Here is a 19,218-nt window from a genome sequence, read left to right on the forward strand (position 1 = left end):
TTTTTTTTTTCAACAGAAAAGAGCAGAAATAACATTATTGGAAAATATCCATTGGATCTGGCATTTGGGAGATTTCTGGGGATCTCAGTGAAAGGAGTTTGAGTAGGGTGGTAAAGGGTTAAGTCAGGTTGCATAGGGCTGTTGAGTGAGTGAGGGTGAGGATGTGAGGACTGTGGTTTAAGAGAAATGGTTAATGTGGGGATGTGGTTTAAGAGAAATTTAAATGAGATGAAAAGACAAGTCTTTTAAATTTTATTTTATTATCATTTGGAGGATAGGAGAGATCTGAGAAGTAGCCATCAGAGAAGGACATGTTGGATCTGTTATAGAGACAGGAGATGACTGATTGGGAGAAAAGGGTTCCAACAACTCAAGACAGAGAGTCCTTGAATAAGACTCAGTATTTCAACCTCTGAGTGTAGAGCACAAGAGGTGGCGATGAAAAGTGGATTTATTTATTGACTAACAAATATTTATTGAGTGTCTGTGATAAGCCTGTCATTTATCTAGGTGCTAAGGATGCCGTAGTGAAGGAAATAGGCCAAAATCTTCGCTCTCATGGAGCTCACCATAAACAAGAGGAGAAAACAATAAACTAAATAAATAATTAAGCTATGTTAGATGATGAAAAGTGCTAAGGGGAAATAGCAGAAGAGGGAGACTCGTGTGTGTGTGTGTGTATGTGTGTGTGTGTGTGTGTGTGTTGGGGAAATGCAATTTAACTGTGGTGAGTAGGGAAGTCTTGAAAGTGACATTTGAGTAGAGATATGAAGGAAGTAAGAGAGGGAGCTCTGATGATCTTTGGGGAAGAGCTTTCCAGGCAAAGGGGATGGCAACAGCAAAGGGTGAAGTAAGCAGTGTCTCTGACAGGGTTAGGGCATTGAGAGGAGGCCAGTGTGTGCAGAATAGAGTGAATTAAGGAGGACATGGTAGAAGATGAAATCTAGAGGTAATAGGAGGCCAGATCACATAAGGCTTGCAGGAAATTGTAAGAACTTTGGTTTTACTCGGTTAAGTCGCTGGGTGGTTTTAAACAGAGCTGTGACATGATCTAACTTAAGTTTTAACCATGTCATTCTGGCTGGTGTACTGAGAATAGTTTGTTGGGGCAAGGGTGAAAACAGAGAGACCAATTAAGGCAGTGCTGCAATAATAACAGACAAGATTTTAGGACGGCTTGCACCAGGATGGAGGAGGGTGAGAAGTGAGTGGATGCTGGATACAGTTTGAAATACTGGCAAGATTTACTTCTGGATTATGTGTGGGGCATAAAAGAAAGTGAATAGTTAAGGATACTGCCAAAGTTTTGATCTGAGTATCTAGGAGGCTGTAGCTGCCTTATGTATTGAAATGAGTAAGACTGTGAGAGGAGCAGATTTAAGATGGAGTAGATATCAGAGTCCTGTTTTGTTCTCAAGTTTCAGATGCTAATCAGACCTCCAAGTAGAGATATCAAGTAGGTATCTTGAAATGAGTCTGGAGTTCAGATCTGGGAGTTACGGCCTTGTAGATGATGTTTGAAGCCATGAGAATGGCTGAGATGACCAGGGAGGGAGTACAGTAAGCTGGATCCTGGTATGCTCTAATGTTATGTGGCAGGGGAAATGAGGAGAAACCAGGGAAGGAGAATAAGAGGAAAGAACCAGAGAGAAAGGAAGAAAACCAGGAGAATACTTTGTTCTGGAAGCCAAATACAGAACACATTTGAGAGAGGAGACAGTTCTGTCTGTCAAATGCTGATAGACTAAGTTGAGGACAGAGAATGGACCACTGGATTTAGCGCCATGGAGGCCACTGGTGGAGTAATGGTGGTGAGAGCCTGAGAGTGGGCTCAAGAGAGGATTACAAGAAGAAGGTGGACATGCAAGAGAAACAAGTCTTTAAGGGGTGTTGTTGCAAAGGCAAAGAGAGATAAAGGTGATAGTAGGGAAAGTGGGGTCAAGAGGTTGTTTTGTTTCTTTAAAGATGAGATTGCTTGCACACTCATATTTCAGGGAGAAATAGGGAATGACATGGCCTGAAAGTGAGTATCAGGAATTCACTGGATGGCTTGAGGAGATGCATGAAGTTTAGCAATAGTTGCTGATGAAAGTGAGAAAGGGAGTTGACTGAGACAAGAACTTGAAATTTTGGAAGCAAAATTAGCAAAGTAATGTATCTCACTATCTTCACATTCTTTTCTTCTGTTTGCTTTGCACTGATAAACTTTCATTTCACTCAAATTAGAGCAGTCTTCCATATTTATCTTTTCTGCCCAATAACTGAAAGGGAAAAATCCAAAATGATTAGTTAAAAAAAAGTAAGAATTAGGCCGGGCGCGATGGCTCACACCTGTAATCTCAGCACTTTGGGAGGTTGAGGCGGGCAGATCATGAGGTCAGGAGACAGAGACCATCCTGGCTAACATGGTGAAACCCTGTCTCTACTAAAAATAAAAAACTTAGCCAGGTGTGGTGGTGGGTGCCTATAGTCCCAGCTACTCGGGAGGCTGAGGCAGGAGAATGGCGTGAACCTGGGAGGCAGAAGTTGCAGTGAGCTGAGATCACACCACTGCACTCCAGCCTGGGAAACAGAGCGAGACTCCATCTCAGGAAAAAAAAAAAAAAAAAAAAAAAAGAATTAACAAACCCTTTTAATTTGTTTTAAAATATTTTTAAGTTTTAAAAGAGGGTTTTGAAGTTCGTTTAATTCCAGTAGGAAAGCATTATCTCCATGAAATACCTAATGGCAAACCACTGTAAATGCTTTCTTTAGTTGCCATCTGGGGGTAGATGGGTAGGCATTATCTTCAAAGCACCCCAGCTGTCTTGATAAGGTCAGAGGTACACTGGTTTGCATTATTGCAGCATCCATGAGGTGATCTAGATTGCTTTTCCTTTAGCAAGGGCTTTATTTATCAGAAGGGCATTACTCTTGACCTCCAAATTTGGCTGACAATTTACAGATGAGATTCATAACCTTCGGGTTGCTCTGGCATTTTGATATATTTTCTGGGTTCTGGGCCACATCCTGGAAGGCCACCATAATTTCTGAACACTGCATGGCTGTGAGAACCTTTGGTCACTAAGAATTTTGAGTCCAGGCATTCCTGCCATTCCAGATATGTCCCCACCCATTCCAAGCATTTCTCTGAGAAAATTACCAGGCATTCTCCCAGAAAGCCACTTGGAAAAGAGCCATACTGAGCTCCAGATCATTTTCTGGCTTCTTCCTCCCTCTGGGCTCTCTCATGCTTTTCTCGAGAGCCTTCTTAACCCTTTCTGTTCTTTCTTTGATCTCTTGCTCTTCACGTTTTCACTCATACTTTCTCCAATGTTCTATAATTTTCTAGGCCCTAGGTTTGAAATTCTTTCAGCATTTTACTAGCATCTTCATCATAATCCAATTTCCAGGCAAGGGCAAGAGCATGGGCTGCTTCTTCCCAAAGATCCAGAAGTCTATGTGTGTTTTCTCACCACTTGTAAGGCTGAAATGAATCAGGATTTATCTCAATGGCTCTGTCACGGTCTTGAATGGCAGCATTGGGCTTCTGTAATTTGATGAAGACACTGGCTCTCTTGGCACACAGAAGGGCCAAGTGAGGATTCAGCTTAATGGCATCTGTGAATGAGCCAATGGCTTTTTGCAGGTCACCATCATACGGTTTCAGTGGCAACCACTTTCTTACTATTTGCTGATCCATCATCTCCTCTGTTTTCTCTGCATTTTCATCTCCCATTTCTTGAGGAGCATCAGTATCTTGTTCAGTCAATTTCTAGATTTCATTATCAATTTCTAGATCAGTTTTCTCACTTGATGGTTCATCTGTCTTCATGTTTTCTTTCTGCCTTGTTGCTATCTGTTTTTCCTTCCTTGATATTTTCTTCTGATTTAGCTTTCTGAATATCAGGTGGTACTTTACCCGCCATGCTCTTCACCCATTCCCTCAGGAAGTGCATTTCCTTGGTGTGCAGAACACCCGGATCCTGCTTACACATTTTCATGAAGGCCCCAGGCTTGCTCACTTGGTGGGGGTCTGTGGTCAAGAGGTGGAGGGCGAAGCTTGGGGACTGTGGCCCAATTCCAGGCACAGGAGCTGGCTCAGCATGACCATGCAGAAGGGCTTTCTTCAAATTCTTAACTGCATTCAGGGATTTGAGAAATTCTTCAATGAAAATTCCTAACATTCTTTTTTTTGCCTTTTTAAAAATTTTTATTTTACTTTAAGTTCTGGGATACAGGTGCAGAATGTGCAGGTTTGTTACACAGGTATACATGTGCCATGGTGGTTTGCTGCACCTATCAACCTGGCATCTAGATTTTAAGCCCTGCATGCATTAAGTATTTGTTCTAATGTTCTCCCTCCCCTTCTCCCGCACCCCCTGACAGGCCCCAGTGTGTGATGTTCCCCTCCTTGTGTCCATGTGTTCTCATTGTTCAATTCCCACTTATGAGTGAGAACATGCGGCCTTTGGTTTTCTCTTCCTATGTTAGTTTGCTGAGAATGATGGTTTCTAGCTTCCTCCATGTCCCTGCAAAGGACATGAACTCATTCCTTTTTTATGGCTGCGTAGCAGAGAATTCCTAAAATTTTTAAAATTGACTTGAGCCAGGGACAGTGGCACTTGCCTGTGGATCCAGCTACTCAGAAGGTTGAGGCGGAAGCATAGCTTGAACTTGGAAGTTCAATACTAGCCTGGGCAACATAGTAAGACCCTGTCTCAAAAAAAGTTGGCTTCAAAACTATTATTTCATATTAATAGGAATTATATTTCCATGGATATATGAACATCTTGATATTTTGGATACTGGATATTTTATAGCCATAGAAAATGTATATTGTCTTATAAGAGCCATAACCAAAAAGGGTAATTGTCAACCATTCTTTGCTAGAGAACATACAAGAAGTTACAAAATGAGGTTATAAGACAGAAAGAAGGAGAAATGTTTAAGAAGAAATACTAGAAAATTGGGATGCGGTACTACTGACTTACAAGTTCTGTAGTTCTTTGTAAACTTATTTAATAGTCTAATAGCTCTGGGTTATAGGAATTATTCGCACATAAACTGAAGTTCAGAGGTGTTAAGTGGACTCTATATCATAAAAGTAACAACAGGAAGAACTCAACTATAACCCAACTTTTCTGACTTTAAGAATATGTCATTTCGATAATGTTTTTTAAAATATACGAATCATAATTTATATTTGAGCATATTCTTCTGAAATAATATACAGCATGGATATTGACGGGTCAATGACAGTGAATTGGGTTGAACGGAGGAAGTATTTTTTACTTAAACCTGCAAAAAAAGATGTTGAAGTTGCCCATTACTGGAAGCATTTTACTGAAAGTGGTCTCTTTCTTACTATTCGTATATTTTATGCTATGCGTCATGGGCATAAAAATGTAATACATTATAAACTATTAGATTTACTAGTGAGATCTTGCTGATTAAACAAGTGATGCTATAGAATGTTGTTTCCTTAGAAATTTGTACAATGCCAAGAAGAATTGGCATATAATATCTACTTCAACCAAAGTCTCAACTTGCAAAAGGCATCCATTTATTGAGAACAACTACATTCTTAAGAGTTGATTACTGCCGGGCGCGGTGGCTCACGTCTGTAATCCCAGCACTTTGGGAGGCTGAGGTGGACGGATCACAAGGTCAGGAGATCGAGACCATCCTGGCTAAACCCCATCTCTACTAAAAATACAAAAAATTAGCTGGGTGTAGTGGCGGGCGCCTGTAGTTCCAGCTACTCAGAAGGCTGAGGCAGGAGAATGGCTTGAACCCGCGAGGTGGAGCTTGCAGTGAGCCGAAATTGCGCCACTGCACTCCAGCCTGGGCGACAGAGCAAGACTCTGTCTAAAAAAAAAAAAAAAAAAAAAAAAAGTCGATTACTCCTACTCAGCACCATCACGCTGTATGATAGTTGCCTATTTACTTACCTGAAAGTAGGAATTGTGAATTGCAGATTTAGATAATGCTTTACCAATATTTACTGGATGAATGTATAAACCATAACTGGAATTCTCTTGAAAGAGTGGCAAGGCTCATAGTCATATATATATCACAGTCTGCATAGCATTTGTCTCCAAGTACTCTTAGAGATCTATGCTTCAAAATGTCTTAAAATTTGAGGCCAGGCACGGTGGCTCATGCCTGTAATCCCAGCATTTGGGAGGCTGAGGAGGGCGGATCACCTGAGGTCAGGAGTTCAAGACCAGCCTGACCAATATGGCGAAATGCCGTGTCTACTATCCAAAATTAGCCTGGCTTGGTGGCACATGCCTGTAATCCCAGCTACTTGCGAGGCTGAGGCAGAATTGCTTTAACCTGGGAGGCGGAGGTTGCACTAAGCCCAGATCACACCATTGCACTCCAGCCTGGGCAACAAGAGTGAAATTCTCTCTCAAAAAAAAAAAAAAAAAAAAGTCTTAAAATTTAAAAGGTTTTAAAAAATTTCTTAAAAATTTTGCTTGGTAATTCCCAGTTATAATCTGCACTGTTCTTCTGTGTACTACAATATGCTTCTACAACTCTAAGGCAGGGATTATTATTCCTGTTATAGATGAGGAAACCAAGGCAGAGAGAGGTTAAGTAACTGGCCTTTTCTTTTTTAAAATTTTTTTGAGACAGAGTTTCTCGCTCTGTTGCCCAGGCTGGAGTGTGGTGGCGTGATCTTCGCTTACTGCAACCTCCCAGTTCAAGCAATTCTCCTGCCTCAGCCTCCTGAGTAGCTGGGATTGCAGGCATGTACCACCATGCCCAGCTAAATTTTTTGTATTTTTAGTAGAGACAGGGTTTCACCATGTCTGACTGGTCTTGAACTCCTGACTTCAAGTGATCTGCTCGCCTCAGTCCCCCAAAATGCTGAGATTACAGGCATGAGCCACTGCACCTGAGTAACTGGCCTCTAAAGGTAAGGAGGCTACTGTAACATTTAAGCTCATGAACTCTAGAATCATACTTCCGGAGTGTGCTTCTTAGTGCCCCTACTTAGTATCCCTTTGACCTTGGGGACGTCATTTAACCTTTCTAAGCCTCATTTTTTTCAACTATAGAGGTGATATTACCTACTCCATAGGGCTGGTGAGAGGATTCATGAGACAATCGTACTAAAATGCTGAATACAGTGCCGTGTGAACAGGAAATAATTAATGCATGCTGGTAGGTGGTCAGGAGCAAGGACTCTGGAGCTAGCTTGCTTGAGTTCAGATCTTAGTTCCACCTTTACAAGCTGTGACCCCTCTTTACCTCAGTTTCCTAATGTTTGTAAAATGATCTAGGGACAGTACCTACACCTTAGGTTGTTTTGAGGATTAAACTAGTTAACATAGGTAAAGCACTTACAACAGCAGCTGACACATGTTAAACACCGTAAGTATTAGCTGTTATTATCAATTATTGGTAGGAAATAAAGAACCTTGAACTGAAACTTGTATTTCAAATCTGTGACATCTATTGTTTCTTTATGAAAACTATGTTTTTTCTCTCATTTTTCTTTAACATTAGGACTTTCTTTTAATAGTCTATGTATTTAAGAAAAAGTTGCAATAAATACCAATCTGCCACCATCCTATTTTCTATCTAATCCCAAGATGCCCAAATCAAATATATGAAAGCTAAGCCTAACTTAACTCCTTTTAACTGCCTTCTAAGGAAACTGAACTAAGTGAAAACAAGTTTTGCATGAAGCTCTATAGCTTTTCCTCTATCTCTAAGAGATTGCTCAGAGAAAGAGAGATGATCAGTAGAATCATATTACTATTGACAGGTAGAAAAATCAAAGACATTCCACTATAGCTTTAGCTTGAATAGTGTGTTTTCTTAACTCTTACCACATTACTTATGACGCTCTTCAGTTACCGACATTATTTTAATTTAAAACATATGTAATCATTAAGAGAATATGTTATCTTTTTGGTACTTTTTCCTCTGTACTCTTAAAGATGATTAAAGGAAATTCAAGTCAATGAAAAAATACATTTGTTGTCTATGCCTACCATAGGATAAGTTTTCTGTTTGATAATGAAGATAAAAGGAAGATAAATACATGGGAAATGGCTATTTTGAAGATTAAATGACATACTGTCTGTGACAATCTAATAAAGAAATATAAATTAAATTCAATAAACTGTCTTTTTAAGTATAGTGCTAACAAAGGGTGCGTCATTTGTTCCAGGGGCACCTTCACTGTTTGGCTTATAGTAATTTCATGAGAAACAAATAGGTTTGACAGTATAGCTGTACAGCAAAGAAGTAGAAAACAGCCCGTTTTCAGGGTGGAATACAGAGTGCAGGCTCTGGATTCAGGCTGCTTTGGTTCAAATCCTGGCTCTGCCACTTACTAGGTGAATTGGGGGAAATTAGTTAATCTCTCTGGGCCTCAGTTTTCTTAACTCTAAAACTGGGGTGATAATACTTCTCAGGGTTATTATGAAAATTAAAAATGACACATACAGCTTTAATATAGTACTGACTTTGCTCTGCAAATGTTAGTTCTTATATATGTAACAGATACTAACCTATTTTTTAGTCACATTTTTGCTAATGACTATGCATAGCGTAGGCACTGGACGCCCAAATGCCACCAAAGAGTCTGTGTTTTACAACTGATAATACCAGTAACTAACATTCACTGAGTCTCTTTTAGTGCGAAGCACTGTGATAAGTGCTTTATGTATTTTTAAGTCATTTAATCTTAAGAACTCAACCAAGTAGGTATTACTATTGTCTCCATTTTGCATTTGAAGAGATTGAGACCCAGAGATATCATTCAATTAGGAATTCAGGAGGTCAGAATTTGAATTCTATCTGGCTTCTGAGCCCAGGTCCTTAATCATGACAAACGTTATGAAACTTCTGGGCCCTCAAAATATTCCTACTTTATGATATATGTGTAGCAGAGCTTACTATCTGCTTTGGGCATTACATAGAAAGACCTAGTTTTTTGTCACTTCCACTGTAGGTAAAGATGTAAAAGGAAACTGCTTTAAATGTGTGTTGTATATTTTATATCTCTTTCATTAAAAGTAAAGAGTCTGACTGAAGATATTAAGTTGGTGCAAAAGTAATTGTGGTTTCTACTATTACTTTCTTACTTTTTTTTTTGAGACGGAGTCTTGCTGTGTCGCCCAGGATGGAGTACAGTGGCATGATCTTGGCTCACTGCAACCTCTATCTCCCAGGTTCAAGTGATTCTCCTTCCTCAGCCTCTGGAGTAGCTGGGATACAGGCGCATACCACTGCACCCAGCTAATTTTTGTAGTTTTAGTAGAGATGGGGTTTCACCATGTTAGCTAGGCTGGTCTTAAAGTCCTGACCTCAAGTGATCTGTCTGCCTTGGCCTCCAAAAGTGCTGGGAGTACAGGCAAGAGCTACCATGCCTGGCCTCTTTTCTTAATTTTTATTTTTATTTTAAGTTCCAGGGTGCATGTGCAGGATGTGCAGATTTGTTGCACAGATAAATGTGTGTGATGGTGATTTGCTGTACCTGTCAACCCATCACCTAGGTATTACACCCAGCAAGCATTAGCTATTTTTCCTAATACTCTCCCTCCTCCCACCCACCCCCTGACAGGCCCCAGTGTGTGTTGTTCCCTTCCCTGTGTCCATGTGTTCTCATTGTTCAGCTCCCACTTATAAGTGATAACATGCAGTGTTTGGTTTTCTGTGCCTGTATTAGTTTGCTGAGGATAATAGCTTTCAGCTTCATCCATGTCCCTGCAAAGAACATGAACTCATTCCTTTTTTATGACTGCATAGTATTCCATGGAGTATATGTATCATATTTTCTTTATCCAGTCAATCATTGATGGGTATCAAAGGTTGATTCCATGTCTTTGCTCTTGTGACATGCGTTTGCTGTAGTGCTGCAGTGAACATATGTGTGCATGTATCTTTGTAATAGAAATATTTATATTCCTCTATACCAAGTAATGGAATTTGAGTCAAACGGTATTTCTGGGTCTAGATCTTTGAGGAATCACCACACTGTCTTCCACAATGGGTGAACTAATTTATAGTCCTACTAACAGTGTAAAAGTGTTCCTATTTCTCTGCAACCTCTCCAGCATCTGTTGTTTCTTGACTTTTTAATAATTGGCATTCTGACTGGCGTGAGTTGGTATCTCACTGCGGTTTTGACTTACATTTCTCTAATGATCAGTGATGTCAAGCTTTTTTTTTTTTTAAACATGTTTGTTGACCACATGAATGTCTTCTTTTGAGAAGTATCTGCTCATGTCCTTTGCCCACTTTTTAATGGAGTCATTTGTTTTTTCTTGTCAATTTGTTTAAGCTTCTTGTAGATTCTGGATATTAGACCTTTGTCAGATTGATAGATTGCAATAACTTTTTCCCATTCTGTAGGTTGCCTGTTCACTGTGATGATAGTTTCTTTTGCTGTACAGCAAAGAAACTAGTTTAATTAGTTTAATTGGATCCCACTTGTCAATTTTTGCTTTTGTTGCAATTGCTTTTGGTGATTTCATCATGAAATCTTTTCCCGTGCCTATGTCCTGAATGGTATTGCCTATATTTTCTTCTAGGGTTTTTATAGTTTTGGGTTTTACATTTAAGTCTTTAATCGATCTTGAGTTAATTTTTGTATAAGAAGGGGCCCAGTTTCAATTTTCTGTGTATGGCTAGCCAGTTCTCCCAGCACCATTTGTTAAATAGGGAATATTTTCACCATTGCTTGTTTTTGTCAGGTTTTTTGAAGATCAGATGGTTGTAGATGTGTGGTCTTATTTCTGAGTTCTCTATTCTGTTCCATTGGTCTATGTGTCTGTTTTTGTACCAGTACCTTGCTGTTTTCATTACTGTAGCCTTGTAGTATAGTTTGAAGTCTAGTGGCAGGATGATGCCTCCAGCTTTGTTCTTTTTGCTTAGGATTGTCTTGGCTATTTTGTCTTTTTTTTTTTTTTGGTTTCATATGAATTTTAAAATAGTTTCTTTATTAATTTATAATTGACAGTACTTCAAGCTTATTTATGAGTTATTTTAAATTGTGCTAGTTAGTGAAGCCCAATATTCTTGGAGAGGATATTAATTTACTGTGGATCTGAGATATATAAAACATCATTTAGATCTTATAAGGAGATAAAATTTTTATTTGAGATCATCTAATTATTATTATTATTTTTTTAAATAAGGAATTGATATGGGAGATAAATGGACTTTTTGTAATTTCACTGATGAAGGAAGAAAATCTGGCCTGTTGTGGAAATATCTGTTGGCTGGAGGCATACCTGGTGCTTATGCTCAGACATGCACAATGCCATTAGATCATCGGAAAATCCTGCTGCAGGTATATTGCATAGTTCATGTGTATGATTTTTAGTGATATGTATCGGGGGAACCAGTCCTCAGTATTTCAACATAGGTTCTTTTCTATTTTCCCTAAGTGTCAGCCGGTCTGAGAAATAAAGAGTACAAAGAGAGAAATTTTACAGCTGGGCCTCTGAGGGCGACATCACATATCGGCAGTTTCCGTGATGCCCACCTGAGTCACAAAACCAGCAAGTTTTTATTAAGGATTCAAAAGGGGAGGGGTATATGAATAGGGAGTAGGTCACAGGGATCATATACTTCAGAGGGCAATAAAAGATCACATGGCAGAGGGTGAAATTAGAATTACTGATGAGGTTCCAGGTCCCACTGGGCATGCATTGTCTTGATAAACATCTTAACATGAAACAGGGTTTGAGAACGGACAACCGGTCTGACTAGAATTCACCAGGCTGGACTTTCCCAATCCTGGTAAGCCTGAGGGCACTGCAGGAGACCACGGCGTATTTCATCCCTTATCTTCAACTGTATAAGACAGATACTCCCAGAGCGGCCGTCCATAGACCTACCTCTGGGAATGCATTCCTTCCCCAGGGTTATTCCTTGCTGAGAAAAGAATTCAGTGATATTTCTCCTACTTGCTTTCTGCAAGAAGAAAAATATGGCTCTGTTCTGCCCTACCCTGCAGGCAGTCAGACCTCAAGGTTATCTTCCCTTGTTCCCTGAAGATTGCTGTTGTTCTGTTCTTTTGCAGGGTGCCCTGATTTCATATTGCTCAAACACACATGTTTTACAAACAATTTGTACAGTTAATGCAGTCATCACAGGGTCCTGAGGTGGCATACATCCTCACCTTATGAAGATGAAGGGATTAAGAGATTAAAGACAGGCTTAGGAAATTATAAGAGTATTAATAGGGGAAGTGATAAATGGCCATGAAATCTTCACAATTTATGTTCAGAGACTGCAGTAAAGACAGGCGTAAGAAATTATAAAAGTACTAATTTTGGGAACTGATAAATGTCCATGAAATCTTCACAATTTATGTTTTTCTGCCGCGGCTTCAGCCAGTCCCTCTGTTCGGGGTCCCTGACTTCCTGCAACATCATGAATGTTTGATAATTTTCGAAAGAAGGATTTCAGAGGTGTTAATATTATTATCTGATGCTCTCATGTGCAAATGGCTTCATTACCAATAATCTACTAGACTAATTTCTTCAACAAGCTGCCAGGCCCTGAACTCATCTTGACAGTACAAAAACCAAATATACATCATTCTCAACCATATGCATTTTGGAGTTTAGTGATGAAGACAGATCTTTAAAAAAATTAATTAAACACAGTCTAATAATGTAGCTCCAGTGTTCTAAGGAGGGACAAAATTAGAGAAGCCTCCTTTTTGTGGGGAGGTGTGTAGAGGTGGATCTAAACCATTCTGTGATTCTCTCTATGAGGTAGAAATTTTGACACCAAAAGACAGAGACTGGTCAAAAAGTTGTACTCACTCTGTATTTCTTACCAAATGCAGAGTCATATAGATGGAATTCTTTAATTGTGTGAAAGGTTTTGGGTCCTAGAACTGTTTTTGTCTCTTTGAAGATGGGACAAGCAAAGGAGAAACTGACTGTGCAACCAGCATAGGGGAGAAGGGTTTCCACCCTCTTCATTGCTCTCCTCAAGGCAGAAATTATGGGCCTGTAACAGTCATTATCTCCTTTTACATTTTTTGGGCCATCAAGGAACACATTTCTTTCTAATTTTTATAAACACATACAAAGCAAGCAAGTATGCCTGGCTGCTGGGATTCTGGGTTCAAAGCAGAGAAAGAGGCAGAAGGCCTTCTATCCATCATGCATATTTTTTTTCACTGAATCCCTGTGTTTCCAGTCCTTACAGAATTATTGAATTCTGTATTCTTTATTCTTGAATCAAGAACTTCTTCATTTTCTCCAGAGAATAAAGCCTCCAGGGTTTTTTAAGGGCAAATCAACTTCTATGTGCATTCCCTTTTGTAGAACTTGTTGTAATTTTTATTCTGCTAAGTCAGTTATCACTTTTCCGTTTGCTTTCTACCTCCTCCAAATCTGTTGAAATTGATAGTATTTTTTTTTATTTGTAGTTTAGTTATGGGGTGACCATATAATTTTCATACAGACCAAGATCCTTTTGGAAGTGAAAGGGGACCGGGGGTGGTGGCTCATGCCTGTAATCCCAGCACTTTGGGAGGTCAAGGTGGGTAGATCACCTGAGGTCTGGAGTTCGAGACCAGCCTAGCCAACATGGTGAAACACTGTCTCTACTGGAAAAATACAAAAATCAGCCTGCTGTGGTGGTGGGCACCTGTAATCCCAGGTACTCGGGAGGCTGAGGCAGGAGAAACGCTTGAACCCAGGAGGCAGAGGTTGCAGAGTGCCGAGATCTTGCCACTGCACTCCAGCCTGGGCGACAGAGCGAGATTCTGTCTAAAAACAAACAAAAAAGTGAAAGGGAGTGCTTAATAATCACCAAGGGACAACACTTGGGCAAAGAAAGATATGTGTACCACCCTAGGTACTGCCTTCTTTATTACGTTACTGGTGTTTTTGTGTGGTTTTGGGAGGGAAAGAGAAAAATATGTGTGGTCAATGGCCATTTTACTGAAAGTTAATTTCTTGCATGTCTAAAAATTATTTCATTTTGCTTTTTTCCTAGACTGGCAGTTTGGCTGAGTTTAAGAATCAAGTTCAAAAATGCTTTCCCTCAGAGCTGTTAAGGCATTAATTACCCTGTTAATTTCTAGCATTTGTGTTATTTCTGAGAAGCCTGAGCCACTCTGATTTTTCATATATGACCTGTTTTTCCTCTATGCAAGCTTTTAGTCATGCTTCTATCCTGGCTGTTATGAAATTTTACAATGTGAATTTAGGTAGGTTTTCTTTTCATTCAGTATGCTTGACATTTAGTGGGCTCTTCCTAACTATAAATTTATTTTTTCTTAGCATTAGTGTATTCTATTATTTTTCTTAATTTTCTTCCTTCTCTTTTCTATCTCTAGAATTCTTATTACTTGGATGTCATACCTTCTGGGTTGACCTTGTGTGTTAGTCAGGGTTCTCTAGAGAAACAGAACAACTATAAAAGATATATATATATCTTTTATAGTTCAAGGCAAAGCATCTGGCTGAGGATAACATAGGGATCTACGAAGACTTGAACACTGAAGACACTTTGTTGTTATTGACAGTTAAATAGCTACTACCTCATCAGTTGTTTGTGCAGCCTGTGTTTCATCATAGCTAAAATTATTATTAGAATTTGGAAAATCGTTCTTTTTGCATTCAGTCTTTGATAAATATTTCTATATCAGAAGTTTATTATGGGAATTGGCTCATGGGATTATTTGAATGTGTGGAGTTCCACAGTAGGCTCTCTGCAAGCTGGAGAACCAGGAAAGCTGGTGCTTTCCAAGTCCAAGTCCAAAGGCCTGAGAACCAGGGGAGCTAATGGTGAAATTCCCAGTCCAATGCCAAAGGCCTGAGAACTAGGGTGGAGGGCAGGGACATTGGAGTAAGTATCAGAGTCCTCAGGCCCAAGAACCAGGAGCTCTGATGTCTGAGGGCAAAAGAAGATGGATATCCTAGCTCAAGAAAACAGAGAAACAGAGACACAGACAGAGACAGAGGGATTTTGCCTTTCTTATGCTTTTTTGTTTTATGTGGGCTCTCAAATGACTGGATAATGTCCACCCACATTGGCGAGAGTGGATCTTCTTTACTCAGCATATGGATTGAAATGCTAATCTTTTTCTTAAACAGCTTCACAGTCATACTCAGAAATCATATTTCACCAGCTGTCTGGAAATTCCTTAGTCTAGTCAAGCTGACACATAAAATTAACCATCTCACCCTCTATGCATCTTATTTATTTATTTATTTTTGAGGCAGGGTCTCACTCTGTCACTCAGGATGGAGTACAGTGGCATGACCACAGTTCACTGCAGCCTCGACCTCTTGGGCTCAAGTGATCCTTCCACCTCAGCCTCCCAAGTAGCCAGGGCTATAGGTGTTCACCATCACACCTGCCTATTTATTTATTTATTTATTTATTTATATTTATTTATTTTTTTGGAGACAAGGTCTCACTAAGTCACCCAGGCTGATCTCAAATTCCTGGGCTCAAGTGATCTGCCCTCTTCAACCTCCCAAAGTGCTGGGATTACAGGTGTGAGGCATTGCACCTGGCTGCATCTTATCTTATCACACCACTGCACTCCAGGGTGAGTGAGAGTGAGACTCCATCTCAAAAAATATGTATTTTTTAAAGAGTCAAATATAAAAAAAGTCTAAACACTCAGCAGAATATATTTTGTCTTACTTGGATTTTTGGGTTCCATTGGAATGAGGTAGAATTTTTATTTCTGGAAACCAGAGAAAAAGAAAGATGAAAGAAAATCCTCCAAACTAAATTTTCAGTGAAACAAAGGAACAAGAGAACACATGCTGTATGGTTATAGGTAAAACCCAGACCTATTAGGAATGCACAGTGTGTATTTGGTATGTGTGTGTGTGTGTGTATGTGTGTACATATATATGTCTGTGTATATGTAACACATATACAATGCAGTATTTTTCAGCCATGAAAATGAAGGAAACCCTGTCATTTGTGATAATATGGATGAACTTGGAAGACATTATGCTAAGCAAAATAAGCCAGACACAGAACAACAGGTACTGCATGATCTCACTTATACATGGAAACTAAAAAAGTTGAATTCACGGAAGCAGACAGTAGAATGGCGGTTACCAGAGGAAGGGTGGGAGATGGGGAATGCGAAGATGTTGGTCAAAGGATACAGAGCTTCAGTTATGTAGAATGAATTGTAACAGAGTGCCACAATTTCTCCTAAGATAAAAAGAATGAGTTACTATTATTATTATTATTATTATTATTTTCTTCTCTTCTCCTCTCCCCTTTTCCCCCTGTTCTCTGTTTTCTATGTAGTCCCTTGGAAATGCAAACATAACCTATCACCTCCCCATCACCAGACATACCCTTCAGAACAAGTTCTTCTGTGTGTTTCAAGACAGATCTCTCCTCAGGAGTGCACAGTCGATTTGCAGACCAAACCACACCCATCACAGAACTTCCACCGTACAGGGTCACCTCAGAACTTATACCTACTAGGAGGGCATGTCAAAAGCATGCCCACCTGGTCACTTTTACAACTTACTTCTGACCAGAAAGATACCAGCTTGACGGCCCAATGGATAACTGCCTGAGAGCAGGGAGACCCCTCTGTCCTTGCTCACTTCTCCCTTTAACTTATAAAAATTCCACTTTTTGCTCCAAAGGTGAGGTGACACATTCAAAGCAGGACATGTTATTCTTCTTTCCCCAAGCCAGCTTTGGAAATAAATTCATTTTTTTTTTTTTTTTTTTTTTTTGTGCCAGGCCTCACACTTAATTGCACTCTGCATGTGGTGAGCGATTAACCTGCTTTTGGTTACACAATGAGTTTTAGAGACCTAATGTATGTCATGGGGACTATTTTTCATGCTGTATTGTATACTTGGAGTTTGCTACAGGAGTAGATCATGTGTTCCATTACTCTTAAAAAAAAGGAACTATGTGAAGAGGTGGATATGCTAATTAGCTTGAATATAGCCATTAGTTCATTATGTAGATGTAGGTGGAAACATCATGTTGCAGACCTTAAATATATACAATTTTACTAAAATTTTTAAAAAGATTATTTTAAGCAAACATTTACAGTAGCATCAAAATATAAAAACTATATTGCAAAGGATGTGGAAACCCATACACTGAAGACTATACAATATTGCTGGAAGCAGTTAAAGACCTTTGGAATAGGAGGTGTTTATTCTTATTTTCAAGATTGTTTTGCAATCTTTGGGAATACTTGCAATTTTTTTTCTGAATAAGAAGTTCTTCTTTTTTCTGAAAAAAAAAAATAGGCCACAGAATTTGGATAAGATTGTACTGAATCTGTAGATTGCTTGGAGTAGTATTTCTATGTCAACTGTATTACATTTTCCAACCCATGGACGCAGGATGTTTTCCCATTTATTTAGTTCTTCAATCTTTTTATGCAATGTTATGTAGTTTTCAGTGTACATGTATTTCACCTTCTTAAATTTATTGCTAGGTATGTTATTCTTATGGGTGCTATTATAAATGAAATGTATTAATTTTCTTTAAGATTTTCATTGCTAACAAACCTGGTTTTTATCTGTTTATCTTGTATGCTGCAAGTTTGCTGAATTAGTTTATTAACTCCAGTAATTGCATGTCTGTGTGTGTGTGTGTGGCAGAGGGTGGGGGGTGTTAGTATTTGGTATTTTCTCTATATAGGGTCATGTCATCTTCAAATTGAGATATTTTTTTTTCTTTCCAAAACTTTTTTGCTCATCTTCATTTTTGAAAGATATTTTGACTGGGTATAGAATTCTAGGTTGACAGTGTTTTCTTTTTTCAGTACTTTAAAGCTATTGCAAACTTTTTGTTTGTAACAGTTCTGATGAGAAATTGGATGCCATCCTTACAGTTAGTCCTCTGTGTGTTAACATGTCTTTTCACCTTTTATTCCTCTGAGGAGTTTCTCTTCATCACTGGTTTTGATCAATTTGAGAATGGTGATCCTTGGTGTAGTTTTCTTCATGTTTCTTATCTTCAGGATACATTATGTTTCTGGGATATTTGGAGTTTATGGTTTTCATGAAGCTTAGAAAGCTTTCATCCAGTATGGTTTAAATATTTTTCTATCGCTCTTACCCACTCCATTCCCTTCAGGGATCCCATTTACCCCTACAGTAGAGTATTTAAAGATTTCCCACTGATGGGCTTTTTAGTTTTTAAATTCATTTTTTCTCTGTGTGTTTCATTTGTGTTAGTTTCTACTGCTATTTCTTCTAGTTCGTTAATTTTTTCTACTGCAATGTTTAATTCAGTGCATTTTGAAAATTTCAGACTGTAAATTATAGTTTTCTCTTATGGAATTTGATATTTAAAAATATCTCTGATATCTTCACTTAAATAAAATTGTAACTGCTCTAATGTCCTTGTCTTCTATTTTTAAAATGTGTGTCATTTTCAACCGAATTATTACATTCTTCATTATGTTTCATGTTTTCCTTCCTTTTTTGCCTGTTTGATTCTGGGATTTGATGCCAGACATTTGATGTTGATGCCCAAATGTGTCCAGTGACACAGCTCGGCCTTAGTTTTTTAAAAAAATTTTTTTATTATACTTTAAGTTCTAGGGTACATGTACACAACGTGCAGGTTTGTTACATATGTACACATGTGCCATGTTGGTGTGCTGCACCCATTAGCTCGTCGTTTACATTAGGCATATCTCCTAATGCTATCCCTCCTCCCTCCCTCCTCCCCACAATAGGACCCAGTGTGTGATGTTCCCCTTCCTGTGTCCAAGTGATCTCATTGTTCAATTCCCACCTATGAGTGAGAACATGCGGTATTTGGTTTTCTGTTCTTGCGATAGTTTGCTGAGAATGATGGTTTCCAGCTGCATCCATGTCCCTACAAAGGACACGAACTCATCCTTTTTTATGGCTGCATAGTATTCCATGGTGTATATGTGCCACATTTTCTTAATCCAGTCTGTCACTGATGGACATTTGGGTTGATTCCAAGTCTTTGCTATTGTGAATAGTGCCGCAATAAACATACGTGTGCATGTGTCTTTATAGCAGCATGATTTATAATCCTTTGGGTATATACCCAGTAATGGGATGGCTGGGTCATATGGTACATCTAGTTCTAGATCCTTGAGGAATTGCCATACTGTTTTCCATAATGGTTGAACTAGTTTACAATCCCACCAACAGTGTAAAAGTGTTCCTATTTCTCCACATCCTCTCCAGCACCTGTTGTTTCCTGACTTTTTAATGATTGCCATTCTAACTGGTGTGAGATGGT

General features: G+C 39.0%; 1 pseudogene; it reads right to left on the reverse strand.

Annotated features, from left to right (window-relative positions):
* Positions 1–2,907: 2,907 nt before the first annotated feature.
* On the reverse strand, positions 2,908–4,166 carry LOC108518811 (hsc70-interacting protein pseudogene; annotated as a pseudogene).
* Between the last annotated feature and the right edge of the window lie 15,052 nt (positions 4,167–19,218).

This window comes from Rhinopithecus bieti, unplaced genomic scaffold (genome assembly GCF_001698545.2).
Source record: "Rhinopithecus bieti isolate Rb0 unplaced genomic scaffold, ASM169854v2 scaffold_46482, whole genome shotgun sequence".
NCBI lineage: Eukaryota > Metazoa > Chordata > Mammalia > Primates > Cercopithecidae > Rhinopithecus > Rhinopithecus bieti.